Source organism: Pagrus pagrus (assembly GCF_965226575.1).
Source record: "Pagrus pagrus genome assembly, chromosome: 23".
In the NCBI taxonomy this organism is placed as follows: Eukaryota; Metazoa; Chordata; class Actinopteri; order Spariformes; family Sparidae; genus Pagrus; species Pagrus pagrus.
In genome coordinates, this window is record NC_140205.1 from 977,359 (window position 1) to 1,002,938 (window position 25,580).

Consider the following 25,580-nt stretch of genomic DNA (forward strand, 5'->3'; position numbering starts at 1 on the left):
AAAGGAAGGAGAGGAGGGAGAAAACAAGGAGAGGAGGGAGGAAAGGAAGGACAGATAGAAGCAGTGAATGTAAAGGGAAATATATGAAGACAAAAGGAAGAGGAAGAAGGACAGAAGGAAACAAGTTAAGAGAGGAAGGAAACAAGGAGAGGAGGGAGGAAGAGGAAGTGAAGAAAGTCTTCAGGTAAAGTTTTAGTTAGAAAAATGTATCCAAAGTTTATCTTTACTTCTACAGTGAAGTAAAAAGAACAATAATAATAATAACAATAATAATAATAATAACAATAAACAATGGTTGTTGTAATGTCCCTTTAATCCTCCACAGTCTCGACCTGAAGCCGTCTGAAGCGTTCGGAGGTCAAATGACTCTTATTCTCTCCTGTGCGAGTGACTTTAACAGGATTTTCCCTGCATGCATTGCCTTCATGAGGAGTTGTGGGGATTTCTGTGTATTTGGCCGGCGAGGCCGCCTGTCAACACGCCCCGTCAACAAAGCCCCGTTTCCATAGAGACTCCCAAATAAGGGAAAAAAGAAACGCGAGCGGCGGCGGCCAAATTGCATTTTCTTCTCCTCTCGAGTCAATTGGTATGAACAAGGGAGTTAGGTTAAAGGAGTTGATACTTTAAACATGTCAGAGGGAGTTAACAGGAGGAGCCGGCCGGCCTTCATGACAGAATGAGGCTCGTTCACGCTCTCTCCAGGGAACACCTGCAGATAAAACACATCCAAATCAACAGCCGGACCTGTCAACTGCTCCGTCACAGCATCAGCTTACTCTCACTGACAGTCCACCGAGCAGCGAGGACGTCTCCACGGCCGCCTCATCCTTTATGATGACAAATAAATCCAAGTATTGACAACAAAGACTGGATCTGCTCGGTGTAAACAAAAGGACTGGTTCTAACCAGCTAAACAGTCTGAGAGGAAATTTATTATAAATAAAAAAAAAAATGATGTGATGACAACAAACTGAATCAGGTCAGTGAGAACAAAAAACAGTGAGTAAGTCAGCGAGGACGTTCAAGGACTTCAGTAGTTTCAGTCCACAGCGCTGTGTCGGTGTCTGTGTCTGTGTCGGTGTTGGTGTCTGTGTCTGTGTCTGTGTCGGTGTCTGTGTCTGTGTCGGTGTTGGTGTCTGTGTCTGTGTCTGTGTCGGTGTCGGTGTTGGTGTTGGTGTCGGTGTCGGTGTTGGTGTTGGTGTTGGTGTCGGTGGGGAAAACATTCAGGCTTGTCCGAGTGTCTTTAAACCAATCACACCTCTCGGGCGGCGATAAGCCCGGGATGCAGCGGTGGTGCCCCTGTAGCGTCGTGGGAACCTGAACCCCGACACGAACACGGCCCCAGCTACAGCTGCTAGCTTGTTTAGGTCTGTGCTGTTAGCCGTCAGGTACCTGCAGAGACGGGCTCTGGACTCAGGCTTCACACCAACAGTCTGAAGGAAACACGGAGCTTCCTGACACTTGGATGGTTGAACGCTGGTGTTTGAAGCTGCTTGACTCTGACCTGGAGGGAAACCTATAGAGGAACTCGAGGCTGGAGGCTGACTCCTGTCGGACTCGGCTGTGTTGGGTGTGAAGGTTTTACTCTCCCGAGTCCAAACAGTTAAGAGGACCAAGGCCCGGCCCGCTTTAAGCTTCGTTCTGGGAATGTGTTGTCTATTACAAACCACCTCCTGTAATTTGGTTTAAATTAACTTCCATCTGGAACGAGGAGTCTTGTTCCCGAAGAGCAAAGCTAACGTTTCATCCCCCACGTGCCCTGAACATTAACCCCTCCGACCCTCTTATCTCCCGGTCCGTCCGGATCTCCGTCTCACGCCGAGAGTCGACAGTCGAGAGTCGAGAGTCGAGAGTCGAGAGGTGAGAAGTGTCTGTGGAAATGTTCAAAGAGGAGGCGACAGCGCTGCAGCGACGGGCCGAGGCCACACACAACTCTCATTTCCCACTTTTCATTGACATGTTACAGTTTATAGATGTTTTTTATTGAAATAAAAGCCAGCAGCAGTCGGCCGACCACTTCACAAACTCTGAGTAGATGAGTGGAGATTTACAACACGCCTGAAGAAATGAGTCTCACAGCGGCACCGCGTCTCAGATCTGAACTGGATTCAGAGTCTTCTGGGTTTTTTTATGACTGTGGAGTGATTGAACAGTCGAGACAGAGAGACGGCGGACGTCCAGAGGGTGACATGACAGGAAGGTTTGCTTGTGGCCTCGTTTACAGGTGGAGGTCAGGATGGGACAAGTGTTTTATTCATTTTCTTAAGGCCGTTTTCTACCCCACCGAGCAGAAACACGTCCAAAAGACGTCAATTCAACGTCTGACCACGTTGAAAAGACGTCCAGTGGAGATCCGGACGAAAGTTTGAGTGACGTCTTCTTAAACGTTCACTATTGATTGAAGTGACGTCCGTACAGGGTTCAAAATTAAAGTTTCTACAGTGTAAGTTTAGACTTTTCACCTTCAGTCAGACGTCTGAACTTCTTGTGGCCAAGTTTTCCAGCTTCAGGTTGGATTTGAACCCTAAACCGCTGCGTGACACGTGAACGTTGAAAAGACGTCTAAAAAACGTTCACTCCGTCTCTCCACCTGACGTCTTTTCTACATCATCAAAGACGTTGAAAAGATGTTTTCTGTGGTTGTTTCTGCTCAGTGGGAAGTAGTTTACTGGAATATCCTTCGTATATAAAACATGTGTAGAAATGTGTTTGTAAGTGCGCAGAGACAATCACACACCTGGCGACTATGGTTGCTGATGGTTCAGTAGGGTAATCTGGGTTATTAGCCCATCAGGGTCAAAAGCTTTTCAAATTTGGGTGTTTTCCAAACATCGACGCCGCCACAGGCCAGTTAACACGATCGTCACACTCACTCTCTCTCTGAAATATCAGATTCAGGTCCCGGGAGGCCTCTGAACTGACTAAGATCTTCCATGGTGGAGAAATGATCAGCGAAGCCTCTTGTCTTGTGGGCTGAGGGTGTTTGTGTTGTTTTTAAACGCCGTCCTGCGCTCAAGCCGACGCCACCAGACCGCCGTCTGCCAGGGGATTTTCAGACCAGAGGGAGACGCTCGGCTGCTCCTTCTCTCTTTTTACTGTGCGGTCGAGTAATTCGATCCAAGTCTCAGGAACAAGACAAGGGCTAATAAGTGGAGGCTGTACAGTAGCACCTACTGTAAGTTTACAGCCTCTCTGCTGTACCACATCCAGATGTTTGGTGAAGTCTGGATAAATATAGACTCTGTCAGGAGCTGTGAAGTCCCCGCTACATTCTGTAAACATTTTCCTTACCATAATTTGAATTTTATTATAAACTCACAGTCTAACAAGCCCGTGAAAAAGCAGCCGCGTTCAGCAATAAACAAGAGAGCGGCTACTGAACATGAAGACACAAGTGCTTTCAGCTCAGCAGGCAGTTTACTGTCGGACTGAAACTGTAAATGTGCCCCACGGTGAGCACAAGTGCTGCAGTCGTCTCTGCACGTACCCGACGTTCAGAGACTTCGTGTCGCTGCAGCATTTCAGGTCTTTGCATTCATTCAGACAGCGGCAGGAGGTCAGAGTCACTTCCTGTGTCTGATATGAGTCACTCTGGTCGCTGTGGAGACGATACGATGATGACGCTCACACGAGGTCTCACGTCACATTTAAACTTAAGACACAGCATCAGTTGTTCGTTCTTTGAAACAACTTCACGATCGAGTAAATTATGATTTTTATTTTATAATCCAAGTCTCCAGAAGCCCCGAGATCCCAAACTGGTCTGAAGACGTTATTCACACCCTGATATCGTCACTGCAGCTGCTGAGATGAAAGAGTGAGCGTGCACGAGCTCGACTGCGTGTCGAGGGTTTAAACCTGGTGTCCTCAGATCAGGTTGTGATCTCTTCTCTCCTGCAGATGTTTTTTACAAGATCAAGAATCAACTCTGAACCTTTTCAGCCAACATGGACGAGAAGTCGATGAGGAAAATCATCTACGACTGAGCGAGAAGATCATGTTATCGGATCGAAAGCTCCAGAAGAGACTGGGACTGTATTCTGTCCTTCGTTCGGAGGACCAGGATTATTTTTTTAAAAATGAAATGACTGAGCCGGAGCTGTCAGATAAAAGCAGGGCAGTAAAAAGTACACGAGTTCCCTCTGAAGTGCCGTCTGTTAAAGTAAATGTACTTCATCTCTCTGCGTCTCGTACATTTTCCTACGGAGATATGAGGTCAGGCAGGATGATGAGGACTTCTTCTTTTATCGCTTCTGGACCCATCAAACATTCCTCCTCCACATTTTTAAGAGCTGTCTGACTTTTACAACCTGAAGCCGTGAGCCTGGACTCCAGCAGCAGGTCTCTGTGGCTGCGAGTGGAAAAAAAAAAAACGGAGGCAGGCGAGGGAGGTCACGTTATTAAAACCGACTCCACTACTGCTTATTATCTTCTGTCAGACTCGGCCTGTGTTTTTCAAGAGGTGTGGACATGGGAGTATTTACGAGCTCTGTTTTTAATAGACTGTTCCTTTTAGACTCAAACAAATGCCTCTCATTATATCCCGACTGGATTCGCCATAACTACAGTAATGGCTGGTGGCAATTCTATGATCCACGACTGCAGACCATTAACATGCTGGTGTGGGAGTGTTAATCTCTCGCACTCTCAGCCACGTTCCCCAAAGTCTGACTGGGACTCCGACGGCTCGGCTGAGCCGCTCTCAGACACCAGACCGTCGGGGTAACCTCCTCACCTGGCCTTCACATCCAGACGTCCCGTCGGAGAAGCTGAAGGGGGAGTAAGTAAATAAAAAGTGAGCTCACAACTGGGCAAACCGCAGGACACCTCCGAGCTCCAAGGCCCGGCCGCCGGCGAGAGGAGAGGGCCGCGGGCCGGCTGCCATGTTTGGACTAAGTGAGAGAAAAATGGAGTCTTTCTGAAGGGACAAGGTTAGAAGAATGGTTCGGGTTTATTTTCCATAATCATGATGTTGGAGTGTGTAAAGGTCTCTTTTTGAGAGGTCGGCCCTGATTGGCCAAAATGTGATGAGAGGACTGGCATCGTCTCTGGGACTGGTGGAGGAGGAGAGACCTTCATGTTCCTCATCGCAAGAACCAATCCTGGATCATTTAAAGAGGAACTGAACTAAACTAAACACTTTTAACTGAAAACAGTGTTTAGTCGTGTTGTTTATTGATTCAGGTCCATATTTTCGAGCTCCAGACTCTTTTCATGGAGACAAAACTACGTTTTTCTGACAGGAAAGTTGTGGCAACACAACCGACCGGTTATTAAAAGAGGAACTAAACCTAAAACCCCTTTTTTTAACTGAAAAACAAAGTTTAGTTGCGTTGTGTGTTGATTCAGGTCCATATGTTTGAGCTCGGGAAGTGACCAGGACGGTCGTGAAATCTCCAGCTGATCTCTCAGCTGATAAAGTTTGTGGCTGATGTAGAAGATCAAATGGTTTCACAGTCAAACAGGAAGCAGCTCCTTCACTGATGAACTGGACTGGATCTCTTTCCTTCAGACTCTCCATCACCTCCGGACAGAATCTGTGTCCAGTCAGCGTTTCATCGATGAGCGACGGCCTGTTTCAGCACTGAGCGTCGTCCTGCTGCAGACACTATTTACGACTCCTGGAAGCTGCAGCTAAGAAAACACAACTTTCTTAAGCTCACAAATCCAGGTGAATCACTCCCACTTTATTCAGCCATTACATCACACTTTCTCAACACAAACTCACAAATGGGCCCGAACAGAGTGCAGACAAATTAGCTAAAATATGAGGTGTGCTGCAGGGAGACAGCCATGATACTCTGCTTCATTAGAGCCTGAAATCTTACCAATTCTGAGCCGATATATTGAAGCACGAGAAGGAAAACTCTCAAAGGTCACAGCAATTATTGCACAAATGAATGAGAGCAGTGTAGGTATGGCACCGAGTTCAAACATGGCCCCGGAGGCGGCTGCAGGGGTGGCCAGGCTGCTTGGCACAGCCGGCGATGACGTGACACGTCAAATAAATGTCCACACACAAACCTCGGTCCACACGAGAAAAATGGACTCGACTTTCACTTAAAGAAGTCGGCTGTTTGCTCGCTGTCTCGCTGCTTTCTTGGCTTTTCAGAGTGTAAAAGTGTCACAGCTGTGAGCAGCCAGAGGGCCGAGAGATTAATGTAATCCTGAGGAACGACCGGCTGTAATCCCCACAAAACGAGGGGTGAAGCAGAACCAGGACAAAGTCTCAGGATCAGATCAGATACTTCACTTTTGTTTCATTGGATTCTCTCTGATTCACAGTGTCATGGCAACCAACAAATCAATCACAACTTTATTGATTTATTCAACAAAGACAAATCTTAGTAAGAGTCAAACTGCAGACAGGAATGAGAACAGAAACAAGACGTCGCAGCCCGTGAGGACGCAGTGACACCAACCACATGATCGTTTTGATTCATATTCATATTTCCCTCGTTCTGCACACTGAAGCTCATTAATAGGCTTGTTGCCCCACGAGCAGCCTGAATATCTGCTGTCTCAGCAACTTTCTACAAACCGTGAAGAGGATCAGTCCACCGAGGTCTACACTTCCTGACCAGAACATCACAGTCCAAGAGTCACAGTGAGGAGGAGAAACCCGTTAGAGCTCATTACACAACAGGTTCACACCTGATATTAACATGCGTCACTTTCCCGCTTTAAATGATAAACAGACCCGTCCATCACTGAGACAAACAGACTGTTTCTACTCAAAGACAGAAAGAAGTTCATGCAGAACATTTGCTGAATTAACAAGAAGGAACAAATAAGTCAGAATCAGTCAGAGACAGAGTTTCACACAGTTTATAAAGTGTCTCCAACTCAACAACTCACTAAACTGACACATTTGTTAAGGGAGTCTGGGACAAAGAAGTCGCCTATACTGGTTACTGTTTAGTGTGTTTGTAAAATGTGACATGTTTAGATCAATAAAATGTTTCTTCTTTCATAAATTGAGTGTAAATGGTGAAGTCAGTGTAAACAGTGTGTTCAAACAGCTGCTAAATGTTGCAGGTAAGACTTTAGCACTTTAGACACAGAAGCAGACAGGCTGGTACAGCCATGCTGCCACAAACTGACACTTTTTACAAGGAAACAAACAACTGACTGTTTTCATTTAATGCTGAATTTACAAGAAGGAGACGATCATTCAGAATCTGTCGAAGCCGTTTCACAACATTTGTTCAGCTTCTCCTCATGTAACAACTCTTAAAATCACTACATTTCTTAATGGAGTCTGGTGATGTTGTGGTTACTAGTTCAAACTCATTTGTCTGTAGGTGTAATGACCCGTCAGGCCTGTAGGGGCTGCTGTCAGCGCTGTGAGGCCTCTATAATTTAAAACCCATCCAGTCCAATAATACTTACCAAACATAACAAATGACTTGTTTGTGCAGAGTTCATTAAGTGACTACAACAAGTTGCTCTGTAACAATGACTGACTCTATAATCACTCCTCGCTCTGTTTCCAGTTCCTCGAGTCGCTGCTGACAGCTGCGGTCAGCTCGTCTGCGGCCCTCGCCGCGGTTCATTCCTCCAATCAGGCCTCACGCTCCGGCTGATCGCTAATGTCATTTAACCATCAGCAGTGCTCACAGGCCGCCCACACCCTCCGCTCACTTGTTACCAAAGTAATTGTATAAAAAGTCAGTTAATCGGGGCGAGTGGAGACCGGAGCTGAATCACCTCATCTGGGCAGCCGGCGGCCAATCGGGGACGCGAGCCTCGGAGGGGTCCACCCTTCAGGGAGATGTTTCGCTCCACATCCAGGAACAACCGGTCACTTTTTCCCCCGAACTTAAAGCTAACATAATTATTGAAAGGTTGAGAGGCCGACACATGCCAGGCTCTACCTAGCGAGCGGCCGGCCGGCTGTACAGTGGAAAAGCTACAGTGAAAATCAACACACTTAATGACACCTTGATTCAGGGTCGGACACTGCCTGCCCTCTTGAAAAGTTGAGGATGTGATCCCCCTCCCCGCCTCCCCCCGTCGGACCCAGACTATAAACAACAACCTGCCAAGGTCTACCTGCTGCTGCCTGTGAAAATCAACAGGCTTAATGACACCTTTATTAGTCATCTGCTCAGACGCCCCTGGTGGCAAGGCTCTCCCCATTCAGCTCTGGAAACTTTGGATCACTGTGGCCGCTGACTAACGCTCTGTTTACATACCAGAGAGGGCCAACACTGGGGGTGAGGGCTGCCGAGGCTGCTGCTGCTCACACCAACCACACAGCAGCGTTTCACTGCTTTATTTAGCTTTCACATCAGAATCAGCGTGATAACATCATGCAGAGGCGTGTTACACCGGTGATCACATGAGCTGATCAACGCCAGCCTTCACATCCCAAACCAGCTCATCACAGCTGACCTGAAGGTTTGTAAGAAATGGGAACAGGTCGAAGGTAGCTCCGAATCTGCAGGAGGCAGCATGACCGCTAACTGCTGCTCACTGTACTTTAACTGCCCTTAGCAAGTAGCTCTGTTAGCCGTGGAGCTAAGTGGCCCCATTAGCTGACTGGAGGCTGCCAACAGACATCCATCGAGACGAGTCCGAGTCAAATTATTAACGAGATGAGTACGGGTCAGAACTTTGACTCTGACTTTCTGGGTGAACTGTTCCTTTAAGAGCCACGTTGTGCCGCCCTTCCCTCTGTCTTGCAGGTCTTGCAGGCTGTCCTGGTCAACTTCGACCTGAGACGGTCTTCATCTGGGTCTTGCAGGATTCAAAGCGGGCCCGTGTGTCCCTCTGGACAGCCGACCTCCACCCTGCAGCACCTTCCTCCACAACATGTCACACATCCTTACACTGATTTCCACACCCCATTGTTCATTTGTGTTGACTTCAGTTTTAATGAGTTCTGTTTGTTTTGGGTGAATCTCTGAGCCAGTTCATGACATCATTCACCAGCACATCCAGGCACATGTTGCAAATATCCAAGAGCTCGCAGAGATCAGACGGAGCTCCGGCTGTGCTGAATCTTATTGCATGTGGCATGTTTTGGGGGCATTTCTATGTTTTGGGTGGAGTTCAAGTTTCAGAAAACATGATTTTCATGTGCAGTCATGTTGTGTTATGAAATAATGTAAAATGTTTGGCACAGATTAACATAATTAGGAGCAGGGGAGTTGTGGAAATGCTGCATGCTAAGTTGCCATAATACGCTGACAAACAGACGAGTCAGAGTGGTATCCATGCAGGCCTCGGGTCCGTCCAGCACCACCTCTCTGCAGCAGCTCCTCCACTCCAAAGAGCAATCAGCACCGAGGGCAGCCGGCCAAGCCCAGTTACACGTTTACAAGCAATTAAAAAGCGATTTATCATCCTCTTCTTAAAGGTGCCTAACCACAGTCACACAGTCGCCTGGTCTGCGGTGGAGTTTCTAAATGTGCTGCAGAGAGTGGCCCAGATTTTAATGAAGAGGGAGGAAAGTCAGCAGAGCTCCAGTTTACAGAGACGGAGAGCTGACAGACACAAACACAGGACTCCATAATCTGATGAGTCAGGTGGACTACACACTTTATATAAACTGTTCCTGTTTCAAGAGTCCAGATTCTGGATGAAGAGTTTTATTCCAGGATGTAACAGAGACCCTGTTCACACCTGGTACCATCCTGAGTGGTCCCATCACAGGTGTTTTTAAGACCCGATCACTCAGACCACAGGAAGACCAGACCACGAAGAAGAAGAAGGAGACTGATCCAACCATTGAACTAGTAACCTCAACATCACCAGACTCCCTTAACAAATGTGTCAATTTAGTGAGTTGTTGAGTTGGAGACACTTTATAAACTGTGTGAAACTCTGTCTTTGACTGATTCTTCATTTTTTGTTCCTTCTTTTAAATTCAGCAAATGTTCTACATGAACTTCTTTCTTTGTTATTGTTCCTGTTTTTGTGTTATTGTTGCCTCTCACCTTAGAAATGTTTCACTCTCTACCAACCAAACTCTGTACATTTTTTAAGGATTTTAAGAAAACACAGATAAATTAATAATTAATAATACATAAAATTTATATTTTTTTATGTAATGGTTCTTATTTTGTTGTTTGAATGTTCACGCATTAACATGCTAAGTGTTAGCATGTCAGGTGAGCACATCTCTGAACCTGATCAGGTGGAGATACGTTTTGTTCTCCAGGTGTTGAAGGGGTGAGAGAGTTCATGGAGATTTAACTCCTCCTCCTCCTCCTCTTCCTCCACCTCCTCCTCGTCTTCCTCCCAGTAGCCATCAGCAGCCTGCAGCGGTTTGTTAAACCAGAGCTCATTTAGTGTTTTACACACTTCTTTAAATGACTTTGAGCCTGGCCGGTTTCCTGAGAGCGACCAAACCCGCCCATGGAGGCGACAGCTTGGCCCTGCGCCTGTAACCACAACACCACAACAGCAACATGACTCACACACAGGCTGCTAATATGGATTCCTCTCTATATTAGAGTCATAAATGAGATTGAAAACAACACTTGTCATGTTGTATTTTGTGATTATGGTGTAGACAGGATCTGAAACTACCAATAAAGTTTGTCTTGGGTGAGAAATTGTTGCCGTATTGAGATGACAACAGGAAAATGGAGGTTCAGGTAGCATCTTTTCAAAGACCATCTCTGGTGTCGGACGTGAACTACAGTTGAATTCAAACAAGGTGGTCGCCTCCTCGTGTTTAACAAAGAAAGGCAGCATCACTGTGCAGTTCACCTCTTCATCCTGCCACACACAACTACAGGTCACACATCTTTACGGTTGTCAATACTCAAACTTGTCCAACTTCAAGCATTTTTAAGCATCAAAAAGTTCCTTATAATATTGATGTAGTAGAAGTGAGTTGGAAAATAAATGTTAATCATGTGTAAAGTGAACAGCAGAGGACCAAACATTGAGCCATGTGGGACACCGTCGTATCTTTTGTCTCTTGTTAGCAGCAGTCAAGACGTCACAAAACCAGCAGCAAAAAGTAAACGCCTCAATATAGATTGATATAGATTTTCATTATTCTATTCGTGACCCACTCCCTCTTCTTCCTCCTCTCTCCTGAGCCAATCACACGCCCGCCTCCAGATGATCGATGCATCATGTAGCCAATGAGATGTCAGATCCAGTAATATATAGTTTATATCAGTTTTTAAAGCCCTGAACTTGGAAATGATGCAAGTTGATGTAGTTTGATGTGTTTTGTCTGTTTTTCCAGCTCAGGTCTTGTTTTAACCAGCCGCCTGAATATTTCCTCAGAAAAACCTGTTAAATGTTCATTTTCAGTGATTTGTTATCGAATTTGAACTTGGACCATGTCAGACGACATGATGTGGACCCATGGTGTTTTCTAGCTAACAGAGGCAGTTACAGCTCATCTGCAGGCTCATTAACGTGTGCTCAGACTCTATAGATTAATGACAGAAGCACTTACAGAGCTGCGAGCTTCGAGTCTTGAACTTGTTCAGCTTGAGCCTTATGGTTACCGTGCAGGTGTGGTGGGTCGGTGAGGGCCTCCACTGTGTGGGGGAAATGCCCCATTTGTAAAGTGACCATCAGTCATAGTGACAGGCTGAGAGAGGCCAGTCAGGCCGCCGTGAGAAGAGCGAGACACAACCGTCTCTGTCTGAAGCAGCAATGGATAAACAAGTCGGGGCTTCAGCCAGCGCTGCCCGCTCACCACTTCAGACCTCACACACTAACCAGGAAAACACACACAACCGGGCCGACATGCAGCTGTGAGACTCAGAACCACCACTTTTATGTGCATGAGGACATTAACTGCTGATACGTTTTCCTCAAATCAGAGATAAAACACTCACTGATCTGTAAACAGCAGAGACACACGAGAGTCCAGAATCACACAGACATAGAAGTGTGGTGGTGTGTTGGTGGTGTTGATGGTGTGTTGGTGGTGTTGGTGGTGTGTTGGTGTTGGTGGTGTGTTGGTGGTGTTGGTGGTGTGTTGGTGGTGTTGGTGGTGTGTTGGTGGTGTTGATGGTGTGTTGGTGGTGTTGGTGGTGTGTTGGTGGTGTTGGTGGTGTTGGTGGTGTTGGTGGTGTGTTGGTGGTGTTGATGGTGTGTTGGTGGTGTTGGTGGTGTGTTGGTGTTGGTGGTGTGTTGGTGGTGTTGGTGGTGTGTTGGTGGTGTTGATGGTGTGTTGGTGGTGTTGGTGGTGTGTTGGTGTTGGTGGTGTGTTGGTGGTGTTGGTGGTGTGTTGGTGGTGTTGATGGTGTGTTGGTGGTGTTGATGGTGTGTTGGTGGTGTTGGTGGTGTGTTGGTGGTGTGTTGGTGGTGTTGGTGGTGTGTTGGTGGTGTTGGCTGTGCTGTTGTGGTGTGTTGGTGGTGTGTTGGTGGTGTTGGTGGTGTTGGCTGTGCTGTTGTGGTGTGTTCCCTCACTGAGACTCTGGACTCTTCACTGGGCCTGCCCACCTCGTCATTAGCCTGTCAGCTCTGATGAGTGTGTGGCTGGAGACAGAGCGCCTTCACAGCGACCGGCCGCCGCAGAGCAAACCGACGGTGGTCCGAGCTGTGAGACCCCAAACCACAGCGGCTTTCACCTCAACTCAGACCCCCCTGCTCTCCTCCACCTCTGACGGGAATCCACAGCACCTGCCACACTCAGCCGGGTCCATGTGCACAAGTAAATACAAGCAGACATGCAGGCAAACAAACCTGTACTCCACAAACATGTACACAGGAGGGAAGTGACTGAGATCCAGTACAGGTTACAGGTTCTGGTACTGCAAATGAGTATTTCTGTTTCAGTGAGGCTTTCTACTTTTCCTGCACGAGATCTTAGATGTAGTTAGGCAGTTAGAGATTTAGCTAACATTAGCTAATAGCTAACATTAGTGTAAATGTTCTCTCAAGAGCTACAGCTCAAGCTAACATTAGGTAAGAGCCAGCAGGGTTAACAGTCCTTGGGCAGTTAGGATGTATGCTAATGTTAGCTTAGAGCTAGGATCAGTATAAATGTTCTCTTGACAGCTACAGCTTCAGCTCACGTTTGCTAAGAACCAGCATTTGTAACCTGAGGCAGGTGTGAATGTTTTCTTGAATGTTAGCTCAGTGCTAGCAGCTCACTGGATGCAGATTAGTCAGCTGTTTTAGGAAATGACTGATTAACTTTTAAAACATGAAACCAAACATTTATAAGGTGTTTTTTTTCTAGATGTACAGTGTCAGTGGTAATCAACAGGCTGGGAGCTGAGAGCCACAGACAGGAAGTCAGAAAGTATTGAGAACCTGATCTTATTAAGAGTTTGTTTGGAGAGCGGAGGGACTAACGGCTCATAATGACCCATAATCCTCGGCGAGGCTGACGGTGTGGACTTTCAGCCTTGAATCTCAGTATGGTTTGAGTGGTTTGAAGGGTGGAGTCTGCTGCCTGCTGCGAGCACAGGAAATAGGTTAACAGGATTCAATCACACGCTGCAGCCAATCCAATTATGTAGTTAGCTGAAGCTCAGGTGCACCTGGCAGCAGAGAGGCGAGCTCCTCGTCTCTGTTTGGTGGAAAAAACATGAAATGGAGAGAAAGTTTGGTGTTTTTTACATGTGAACCACAGTGAGACCCTGACTGAAGGTGTTCCTTCAATAAACAGCCAACTTTAGGAAACGCTCCTGGTTTAACTGTGACTGAGCCGATAAAACAAACAGTTTAACAGGTGTTTCTGTGAACAGGTGAAGGTTTCTCACTGGGAGACGTTCAGTTTTACTTCTCCTCCACAGAGGACAGCGCTGCTCGGTCCAGACTGACATATCGCAACAACCATCGGATGGATCATCATTAGTTCAGACATTCATGTTCCCAAATGTTTTTAATGAACTGTGGTGCCTGTGAGTGATCGTTAAGGCTTTACTTAGACACGAAGTGTTTTGAGCTAAATGCTAACATCAGCCTGCTAACATGCTCACAAATAAATTGCTAACAATTTGAGGTTTTGCATGAACAATGTTTATGCTACTTTGTTCACATCTTAGTTTTTAGCGTGTTAGCATGCTAACTGATTGTCTCAAATTAAATTCAATACTGTCAATTATCCGCGCTGTAAACAGTGTTAGCTCATGACTGATCACACGTTTAAGCTTCCATAGCTACAACATATACAACAATACTTCTTCTTCCTCAGTAAATGTTCAGAGTATTTCTCCCAGCTCAAGTTTTTTAGCTATAAACTGTTAATGTAAAGACTGTAGTGAGTCAGAGTGTTCGTTCCTGCAGACGTGAAGCTAACCTGCATTTTAAGCCTCGATCCGTGTGTGATGAACAGGAGTCGACTGCTTCCTGCCGTCTTTGTTCTCCGGTTCATGACTCCTAACAGAATCTGCTGTGACCACTGGAATGATTTGGGAAATCTTTATCTAAACCTCACAAAGGAGTGAACATGTGACACAGACTGGAAACCTGCAGGTTGATCTCAGGGCAAAATGTTTCACAATGTGAGGAATGTAAAGTGTGTCACTGCAGGACGTCAGCCGGCTGTTTCCACACCTGTCACCTCCAAACAGACACATTTACATCCAGTGACATCACGTCTGGTTAACGTGCTCCTCAGGTGAGCCGACAGGTCGCCGTGTCACCTGAGTTCACTGTCTGCTCATAACGACGAGTATATAAAATATGTTTTAAATGTGACGACTTTAAATATTCAACTGACCTGATAACTGAGTAAAATACAGGACGTCAGAGAAGAGACGGGACTTTACATGTTGTAGTTTTATTATCATTCTTATTATTGTCATTAATTTGTATTAAACATCTCATTTTATTTATCATTTAATCTGTAACAACATAAAGCTCGTCTGCAGAGGAGAGAGACCAGATCCCAACTGATCTGAAGAGACTTCAGACATTTAGTAACTAGTAACTAAAGTTATAAGTTACAAATAAAAGTACAATATTTCCACTCCAAAATATAGTGGAAGTATAAAGTAGCAGAAAATGGAAATACTCGAGTAAAGTACATGTACCTCTAATTAGGGTAAATGTACTAATTTACTTTTCATCACTGAGAAAAAGTACATCCAAAATATACCTTAATACAGTACTTGAGTAAATGAAGTTAGTTACATTCCATCACTGAGATGTAATGGAGTAGAAGTAGAAGGTAGCAGAAAATAGAAATACTCAAAGAAAAGTATGACTACCTCAAAATTCTGATTAAGTACACGACCTGAGTAGATGTACTTTGTTACAATCTATTATGGAGATATGAAGTATAAAGTAGCAGGAAATGGAAATACTCCTGTAGTACATGTACCTCAAAAGTACACGACTTGTGTAAATGTACTTAGTTACATTCCATCACTGAGATGTAATGGAGTAGCAGAAAATGGAAAAACTCAAGTAAAGTACAAGTACCTCAGGATTGTACTTGAGTACAGTATTTTTGTTTCTTGTTTGTATTAAATAACTTTGAGACAATATTAAAGTATTTTTATTGTTTTCAGTGTTTGTAGTTCAGTTTGTTTCCATCATTGAGCTTCTTTGTTTTTATATTGTAGCTTGTAGCTTGTAGCTGCTATAAAGGTGCTTTATTAACATGCATACTCACTGATAAAATATCTGAGTGTACTTGTATAGAGAAATACTTGTACTTGTACTAATAAATCCACGTTCCTCTGCACCTCCCTGCTTCTTGTTGTGCTGTTCAGCCTCAGTTTTCTGTGCAGCGACAGTAAAGTCGAGTCGAACCTGAATAATAATCCTGATTGCGAGCAGCTGATGAAGAGTCGGTGGAGACGTCCTCGCAGACAGGAAGCGGCCGACTGGCTGCAGATCAACAGTAACATCATTCACTGACGATGTGAAGTGTCGAAAGCAGGAAAACGTGCGGTCTGTGGCTCTCCTTTAAAGATAAGCAATTTAAACATTAGACAGAGCGGCTGCAGTGTGTATTAGTCTCATTTTCAGGAATGTGTGTGTGTGTGTCGTTAGCGCTCGCTGCCAGGAGCGAGGGGCAGCCTTGAGACGTTTCCAGGACTCTGGTATGCATTATTGCGGAGGACGGGATCAAGGCGGTTTTAATACGACGTGACGTTTGACCAAGTTGTTCGCTGCAGAAAGAAAAAGCTCAGAACAGCAGAGAAATATTTCTGTTCTCTGCTTCATTCAGAAGAACGAGGTCACAGCGAGAGTTTGCTCTGATTTCATGACGTGCAGCACATTTTCACTTTTGAATGTTTGTTTTTTTAGTGTTCTGCTTTACTAATGATCACCTCCGAGCTGAGGCCAGGCGGTGCTTGATGAAGTGACTGACGCCGTGTGAAGCAGGATCCTGCTCAGACAGTCGGGACTGTTCTGGCCTCCCTGCAGTCAACCTGCAAACAATCTTTTTAAATGTCAGTATTCGCTTTAACTTTCCCCTTTTCTTTTCTGGTTCTTTGGACCCACACCCATCTGAGCGTCGTCAGAGCCAAGCCCAACATGCCCGCCATCCAGCAGACAAGAGTTCAGACCAAAGCAGAGCACAAACAACACGAAGGGAACTGCAGAGAGACGAGGTGAGAAGTGGCCGAGCCCACCTGGGTCCTGACCACAGAGCAAAGTCATCGATTAAAGCTTTTACATTTCACTGGACTAACTGCCGGTGATGGAAACGTGACAGCATTAAACAGGGTTTGTCCCTCAGGGGCTGCTGTAGCTGTATGCACTGGCTGCTGAGACCATTCAGTATAAACCCAAATACTGACTGACTGGATCAACTCGATGCTTCCTCTGCTCTGGTTGCATCACATCTAATGTCTGAAAAACTCAGTCCAACGGGCCAAAACACTGAGAACACATGCACCTAAAAACACAGCACACACAACAGACGTCCTCCAGGCCTGTAGGGGGAGCTCTCAGTGGGACAGCTTGACTTTTGAGCCAAGAGAGAGTGAGGCTGTTCACGTTTGATATCAACATCCGTCCTGAGTGATCCGAGTCCCACAAGTGGACACCTGGCGTTAACATACACCTGGTTCTGATGTCACTTCCTGCTCTATATGAAATAAACGTCACTGACACACAGACTCCATGTTTCTACTCAAAGACAGAAAGAAGTTCATGTAGAACATTTGCTGAATTTACAAGAAGGAACAAATAATGAAGAATTAGCAGAGACAGAGTTTCACACAGTTTATAAAGTTTGTTTTAACTCAACAACTCCTAAAATCACTACATTTGTTAAGGGAGTCTGGTGATGTTGAGGTGACTGGTTCAGTGGAACAGACAGTGTGTTCACAGACGTCTGCTGCTAACAGAGGAACAACATGTTGTTAACATCACCGTGAAGCACCCGGAGACCAGACAGTGATTTTAAAAGAAAAAGGTTATTATTTAATATATTTTCTGTTGGTTCATCCTGCTCAACATCTCTGTCCACTGCAGGTGTGGAGGATACTGTCCAACATAAAAGACAGAGCATGATTCACTTTGTAGTTTTTCATATCACCCTTCACTGCTGAGTGTCGACAGTCGGCACTCGCATTCATCCTTTATAAACTCAATTCAACCAAAAGTCCAGCTGTCAGAATAAACAGCTGATTACATTTTACAGCTTTTTTTCTGCTTGTTGGTGATTTTACTGTGTGGTTTCTGCTGCTGCTGCTGCTGGAGCTCAGATCAGCTGATAAAAGAGGAAACTGGAGGTTAATTAGTCAAACCAACGACACACTGGAGATACTGAAGGTTTAATTTCCTCCTCACAGACTCCGGAGGAAACGCTTTACTGTCTTCATCAGCGGCGGCAGGCGGCGCTGCTTTATGATTGGACATTAAAGGCGTTCAGCGCTGTAAAATATTTACGACTTCCAGTGAAAATTAATTTGAGAAACAACAAATCACAACATGAAAGTTCTGAAGAACCCACAGCAGCCGAGGTGGACGTCAGAACGTATTTACTGACGGTACTGGAGAAATACATTGTTGTGTAGATTTATATTAACCTGGTGGATTTGTTCTTAAACGTCAATACTTTGCCTTTAAAAAGTATTTTAAAATGTACCACACCAACATCATGTCGATCCAGCCATCAAGATCCCATCTCACAATATTTAAGAAAATGAGAAAAGATTCCTGGATCCGTCCATTTATCTGGGCCGACACTCATCCTCCATCCGACACGGGGGAAATCTGTTCTGTAGCTTTTGTTCAACCCTGCTGACAAACCAACCAACCAACCAACCAACCAGCCAACCAACCAACCAACCAACCAATCAACCAACCAACCAACCAACCAACCAACCAGCCAACCAACCAACCAACCAACCAACCAGCTAGTTTTAAACTAGTTAGTTACTGAGACGACTTCATGTTGAAACTCGGTGCAGAAAGCTGCTGCAGGACGATGATCAACGAGCTGCATCATGGAACCAGCATGTCAAACATGACGTCATGTCACTGAGGCGTCTTCAGGACGGGTGGAGACACTGTGCTGTCTCCTCACTCTGACCCCCCCCACCCCCCCGACCAAACACACATAACAAACACACCACCCAGGATCATCACACACAGCCGAACACCCAGAGTGACAGTGTGTCTGGAGACGAGCTGAGATGTAAACAGTCTGAACACAAACATCAAGACGGAGTGATGTCACTGCTGATACTGATCACACACTCCTCCCTGTGTTCAAAGCACACACACACACACACACACACACACACACACACACACACACACACACACACACACACACACACACACACTGACAGGAGGTGTCCTCTTTCAAAACAGACGAACTGGGCTCCACCCAGGTCCGTCCACTGCGTTCATGTGACGGGAACACGTGGAGGGCGGTCACACGTCGAGATGTTCCATTATTAGTCCCAACATGGTTTTTCTCTAGATGTCACTTTTTCAGCGTTCGTCTGTTGAACTCGGTCCTTTATTTCAGGGATTTTCTGGACTCAAAAGTAATTAAAACTGTTTATAATAACATCTCACTAAATGGCCTCGATAAGTACTTTAAATCCTGCCTGACAGACAGTTTTTTGTTTGACTCGGTTGCTTACAAAACTCACTTGTGGTGTAACTCAACGCTCGACTCCAGGTCCTCTTCTTCTCTCTATTTACATGTCTACACATATTTTTATTAACTTTTATTAATCTAAAGAAAACAGAAGACACGTCAAAAAATGCTCCATTCATGAGTCCTAAAGTGCTTTTTCAGTGATCGTACTGGAATAACATATTTGTCTTTAGAGCGGTGGTACAGAGAGTTATATCACATCCGACCAGTCTCTTAATAATAAGTAGTAAGTAGTTTAAATCTCGTGTCTTGGTCGCTTAATTTCATTATTTACCATCTCACTGGTGGTGTACCTCAAGGCTCGATTGTAGGTCCTCTTCCTTTCTCTACTTACTGTTTATTCTGTATCTGTTCAGTTATCAGATAGTTATATGAAGCTCTGGCTTCCCCAACTCATCAAATACTGAAGATTTGAGATTGTAGGTCGGGTCGGCCGCCATCCAAAAGCCTCAGTGTTTGACGAGTTGGAAAAAAGACTCAAAAATCAACTTTGCGTTCTCCGACCTCCTCTGACTCTCTGACTCTCCTGGAAGTTATAGCAACAGGCCGCCAGATGAAACTTTACCTTGAGGAAACTTGTGGATTTCTCTGGTTTGAACATTGTTGGAAACATTCGGGATAATGTGAGAACACAACGAGACACAGCTCATCAAATTCCACCAAAGTTGAATTTGTTGGACAAGATTAGCCCAACTTCTCCCCCCCGAGTGAATCCACTGATCGCAGGGATTCAATTGAAATTAATCGATTTTGCTGCAGAAGTTTGCCTTTTCCAGGCTGTTGATCGCAGCTAAGGTCAGACACGACAGGACAGTTAAGGACAGAGCTGCTTCCAGTCTGTTTCTGTCTCTGAGTCCTCTGGCTGAGAGTCTCTCAGACCTCCTGAGAAGCTGCTGAAGTTGCCTCCAGCTGGCAGATTTCCCAGCAGTCCCTCCTTCGCTGGTGTCTGGGGGGTCCAGATGCTGCTGAGACTCTCGCAGGCAGTTTGACAAACTTCTATGTGAGGAATTTAAACTGAAACTTCATGTTAAATCGCAGGATTAGAGTCCAAACTGCTGAATCATTATGATTAACCTCACAGACGACTTTTAAAAGGGCATCAAGTACAATTTGTCTTTTACAGGCAGATCTACAACTAATTAACATCACGTGTGACTCTTCTGCTTTAATGAGGTTCTGCTGGTGTTAAAATATGCTGACGTGAAGTAGCACCGAAACCTCTCCCTGCTGCTGCTTCATTAACGTGGGTTTTCATTTGTCTTCATTAAACAGTAGTTTAGACTCATTCAACCTTCAGTTACACAAAGATATGTAGATATTTTTGCAGGGAAACATTAGCAGCAGTGTAGCACTGACGTGTGTTTCAGTTACCAGGTTTTAGTTTTTTAAATCAGTCACTGATGGTGCAAGAAAGGTTTGAGAACCATTCTGCTAAACGACTGAAGCAGCTGGAGGCCAAAAAACATGAACACCAAGTGTGCAGAAGCCCCGAGATCACAAACGGATCTGAGGAGACGTTATTTACACCCTCAACCTGCAGTCGAGCTCGTGCTAACACTGCAGGCGGGTCGCTCATCACGATATTATATCCATTCTTCGGACAACGATGCCATATTACTGATATCGCAAAGTCTACCTCGCTGTGACAAATTCAGGGACGTGTGATTAATATGAGTTCAGTTCAGACTTTTATTGTCCCTCGAAGGGAAACTTCTTACAGAAGAGGGTAAAAGCACAAACACAACACACAAGAGGACAGAAGACATCACAACAGAACAACAACCAAATATATAGAAATAAAATGTAAATGTTTTGTCCAATCTATCTAATCTACTGGAGTGGTGGTGAGTTTAAGAGTTTAAGTTGAGCCGACTCCGACGATGAATCCCTGAGTCGTAAATATCTGACAAAGAAGCTGCTGCCTGCACAGAAAGGGTCAGACACCACGAGATACAACAACAGGTCAGAGGTACGTAAATAAAACCATCAGCGTCTCATCCACATGAAAACCACCTGGTCTGCACATCCATCATCTGCTCATTTAAAGGAGCAGTCTGCAGTTTTGTTGGGGAAATGTTAATGAGAAGAGAATAAACTGAATAAACAAACTGACCTGAAAGGACAACGCACTTTATACTCAACACAAACTCAAAACTCAAACTCATATAATTGTACATAATTTAGTGATTGAGTGCAGTGAAATTACGGCTCGATATTAAAAGTCAAGGAGACAAAGAACAATGACTCACCTTTATTAGCTTTAGCCTATTGCATTTTACATTGTATAGATTAGCCTAGCAGCTAGCAGACTCTATCACCAACAACTGAAGCTCCAGAAATGTTTTTGTGGATGATGGAACTTCACCAGATGTTCATCAGCGTGGAGCGAGGAGATGGTGATTTTTGGAGGAGATGGTGATTTTTGGAGGAGATGGTGATTTGAGATGGTGATTTGAGATGGTGCTGTCTCCAACAGCTTGAACTAGAGTTCAGTGTGTTTGAAGAGATCTTAAGGAACAAGATGAGTTTGTAGCGGCTGAGCCACCGGTGAACACATGAAGCGTCTGTATGAGCAGGTCTGACTGAGCGGTCTGAACTGTGTTTGGCTGAAGGTTTGCAGTGAGACCACAGAGCTGCTGGCAGACGCTCTGGCAGTGTTGGTAAGCCCCGGCTTACTCTGAGGCCTGTGACGTGAGCCAGGACTGTATGCCTTTCTACTTTGGTATCATAACAAGTGAAGCTCTCCGGGTTTAGACCGACACCACAGACATTATCCACAACACAACGCCCACTGCTGCTTTTAATAGCTCGCCTGTCACATGTGCAGATTCACCCATGGAGGCCCCGCACGCTGTGATCACCGTTACTGCGGCGACATCAGGGACATTCAGGAAGACAGGCGAAGTTAATGTGATCAAGACTGAGAATAATTCAACAAAATGAGAAACACAGAAGAAGAAAAATGTCCAAACGAGGCTGCAGGAGAAGAAGAAGAAGAGGTGACCGCTGTGATGTAAAGAACTGGGTCGACATGCAGAGTTCCCATGCTGCCCTGGGCTTTGTGATGACACGGTGGCCTCCACCAGCCTGCCCACGCCAATCAGCAGCCAATCGGAGCGTCCGAGCCCACGGTCTGACACCGCTCCACAGACGGCTCGATGACATCACCGCTGCCTCAGAAACAGAAAAGGCGGATTTATTTAGCAGCATGTGGAATCCCGCCTTCGTCAAGCGGCGTGCCGCCCCCGCCGGCGTTACAGCCGGCTGTGTTTACAGCGAGCGGAGGCCAAACTGAGAGGCAGACTCACAGTTTCTGCTCTGTGTTTGTTGGCAGCCGCCGCGGCCATTTGTGGCGATGCCTGAGGTTTAGGGAGCAGTGGGGGCTGCTGGGAGCACAAACACTGAGAGTCGGGCCTGTGTGGGCCGGCTGGATGACACCAGGCTCCCCGGAGAGGAGACCGGGGCCCCCGGGGGCCGAACACCGGCTACCGTGAGGAGGGTCGAGAGCAGAGCTGAACCATGTGACCACAGCTGGACCAGAACCAACAGCTGCAACCGCTGAGCTTCAGGTCCAACAGCTGGAGGGGACAGACAAGAAACCGGTGGTGGAAAGTAACTAAGTACTGTACTCAAGTACAATCTTGAGGTACTTGTACTTTACTAGAGTATTTCCATTTGATGCAACTTTTGACTTGAGCCTGACTGTTACTCAAAACACTTCATTTTACAGCCCCAGAAATGTCATAAGTAGGTGTAAATTACTAGGAACACAACTGAAATATCTTCAAAATTACCCCCAAATTAAACCAAAATAATTACCTCAACATTTATTGAAAATTACCCCAAATTATATGTAAACAATATTCTGCTATTTTACAACAAGCAGCTAATAATCAGCTGGTAGTTTCTATTTCCAGGAAACTTCCGACGGCAGGTCAGTGAACTGAGGGACAACAACACACACACAGTTATTAGACACAGACACTGAAACACATGTAAATATTAATTTGTGGCTGTTATCAATTTATATTGATATATTGACAATGCATCGTCTCAAAGTACAAGGAGTGTTGTGAAGACATTATTATGAGGCATCAATGGGCAAATAAGTAATTAGTAGGAAGTGAAGTTACATCAGTGTTTGATCTTCCCATTGACTGTAAAGATCAGAGCCATGGCGGGGTCAGCCACAGGTTTCTCACAGAGGGTCGTACTGCAGTCGCCGGCTTGGCAGTACCTGACTCAGCCCAACTCCTGGCTTATCAAAAATGGACCAAGAGGTGGCGCTGAAGCGAGCCTAGTTAGTTCAACAAGCCTATCGGGCTGGAAGCTACCAAGCTAGCTAACGCCAACAAGCTAGTATTACTCACACATAATTTTGCCTCACGTAACTTGGGTAAGTCTGACCCCAAGAGGCAGAATATCTTTCTGTACCAATCAACCAACTTACCAAACCAACCAACCAACCAACCAACCAACCAAACAACCAACCAACTTACAAACCAACCAACCAACCAAACAACCAACCAACTTACAAACCAACCATCCAACCAACCAACCAATCATTTCTCCCTTGACCCTCGGCCTTATGGGTGGCTTCCTGACTGTTTTGTTTCGCTTCAATCATAATCTACTTTTACTTTAATCTATTTGGTGCCATTGTTGCTCAAGCTGTGACGTAACGCTGTGAACATGTACTTCCCTCCGTGACATATTTACTGTCCTGTTTTACAGCTCACACGCCGTCATGCCAAACAGACCAGAGGGCGTCGGGCAGATTTATATCCATTAACAGTCGCCCAGAAAAGTTCTTTTTTTTAATGTTTTCAATTATTTCTGCATTAAAAAGTGAAAAGCGGCCAAACTGGCTGAGCCTGTAGTATCCACAACGATGGGATAATAAAACCCTGCAGGTCAATAAATAATAAACGCCTCTGTGCTGACAGTAAAATCATCATGAGAGTGTTTCATTTCTCAGTAATCTGCGAGTCCAGCGTGTGAAAATCTGCTCATAAATCCTACAAATGTCTTCTTGTGTTTCTGATGGAGCTTTAAAATGACCTAAATTGGTCTTTTCACCGAACACAGCAGCTACAATCTCATTTTAAAGGACATGAATGGATCAAACACCCCGTGGCTTCTGTTAACAGCTGAACAGCAACATGAGGATAAGTACCTCAACCGGACCAACGTTACACTGTGTACTGAGCACTGTATTACACAGAGTTACCAACATCTCTTCTTGTCATGGGAACGACTTGGCTTTGTCTGGTGCTGTCTGATGACTGTGTGGGCGACAGTCCTCGATGATTCCCATCTGACAATTTATGGATGTGTCTGTGCGATCTTTATCGGAAGTTAAAGCTCCCCTGTGGAGGTTTACTACAAACAAACAAAGTTTGTCTGTTTACATTCAGTGTTTCTCACTAAAGTTCAGAGCTAATGTTGGATTTCCATCCTCGTTATTTTTTATTTTTAATTCTTCACTGGTGACATCCATGTTGACCAACCAGCAGTCGTCAAATCATACATGTGCTCTGATGTCCTCGTACATTCATTTGACTAACTAACTATTCATCATAGAAGTTTTTAAACCAAGAAGAAGAAGAAGAAGAAGCAACAACAGGCCCAATGAATGACACGCTGATGTCTGATCTCCAGGTGCTTCACTGTGATGTAAATTAGCAGCAGATGTTCATGAACACACCGTCTGTTTCATTGAACTAGTAACCACACTATCACCAGACTCCCTTAACAAAAGTTGTGATTTTAAGAGTTGTTGACTGAGGAGAAACTGAACACACTGTGTGAAACTCTGTCTCTGACTAATTCTTCATTATTTGTTCAAACATGGAGTCTGTTTGTCTCAGTGATGGACGGGTTTATTTATCACATAGGGCAGGAAGTGACATCTGATCACAGGTGGTCACTCAGGACAGATGCTGATACCAGGACTGAGCAGCTTTACTTTTTCAAACAAGAACACATGTATTAAAACAGTGTGAACATTTACCACAGTATGTTGTCGTTTCCATCCACATGCGATATCTCCAGAGACCTCCAGTCATTATGTAACACACCTGCGTGCTGAGTGTTCAGTCTAACAATACACAATAGTCTGCAGCGTACCGTGAGCTGCCACAGTCAATCACAAATGTAAGTACTCACCTCGGCTGCAGAAACAGCCTATTTATGACCTTTCATCGATCATTACGTATAAAATCATCTGAAGAGTTACTTGTGGGCGAGTAAATGAGTCGTAGCGGGGGGCTGTTTGTCTGGGCGCTCAACAAGTATGAGCTCATTCTCACAATGTCGGCCTTGTCACTGAGCTTTTCACAAATGTCGTGGGCTTCATCGTAACGACACATTCAGACTCCAACTATTAGATTCTGATGGTTCTCGTTCACATTTAAACATTCAAGACCGCAGAGGAACACATCTGTACTTATGTTTGAATTTGATTCATGTTTCTACTTCCTAACTGCAATGATGCTGTAACACCAACAATGTAAAGCACTGGCTCCTTTACCTTACTTTGAGTACACTGGACACTTGACCAGAACTC

At 45.2% G+C, this 25,580-nt stretch overlaps 1 protein-coding gene across 1 annotated transcript in view; it reads left to right on the forward strand.

Moving 5' to 3' along the window:
* Window positions 1–1,175: 1,175 nt before the first annotated feature.
* fbxo7 (F-box protein 7) overlaps window positions 1,176–25,580 on the forward strand; it is a 101,089-nt gene continuing 76,684 nt past the window's right edge. The window contains exon 1 of the mRNA XM_084345328.1: window positions 1,176–1,186. The gene's annotated coding sequence lies outside the window, so the exon portion shown is untranslated. The remainder of the gene's footprint in view (window positions 1,187–25,580) is intronic.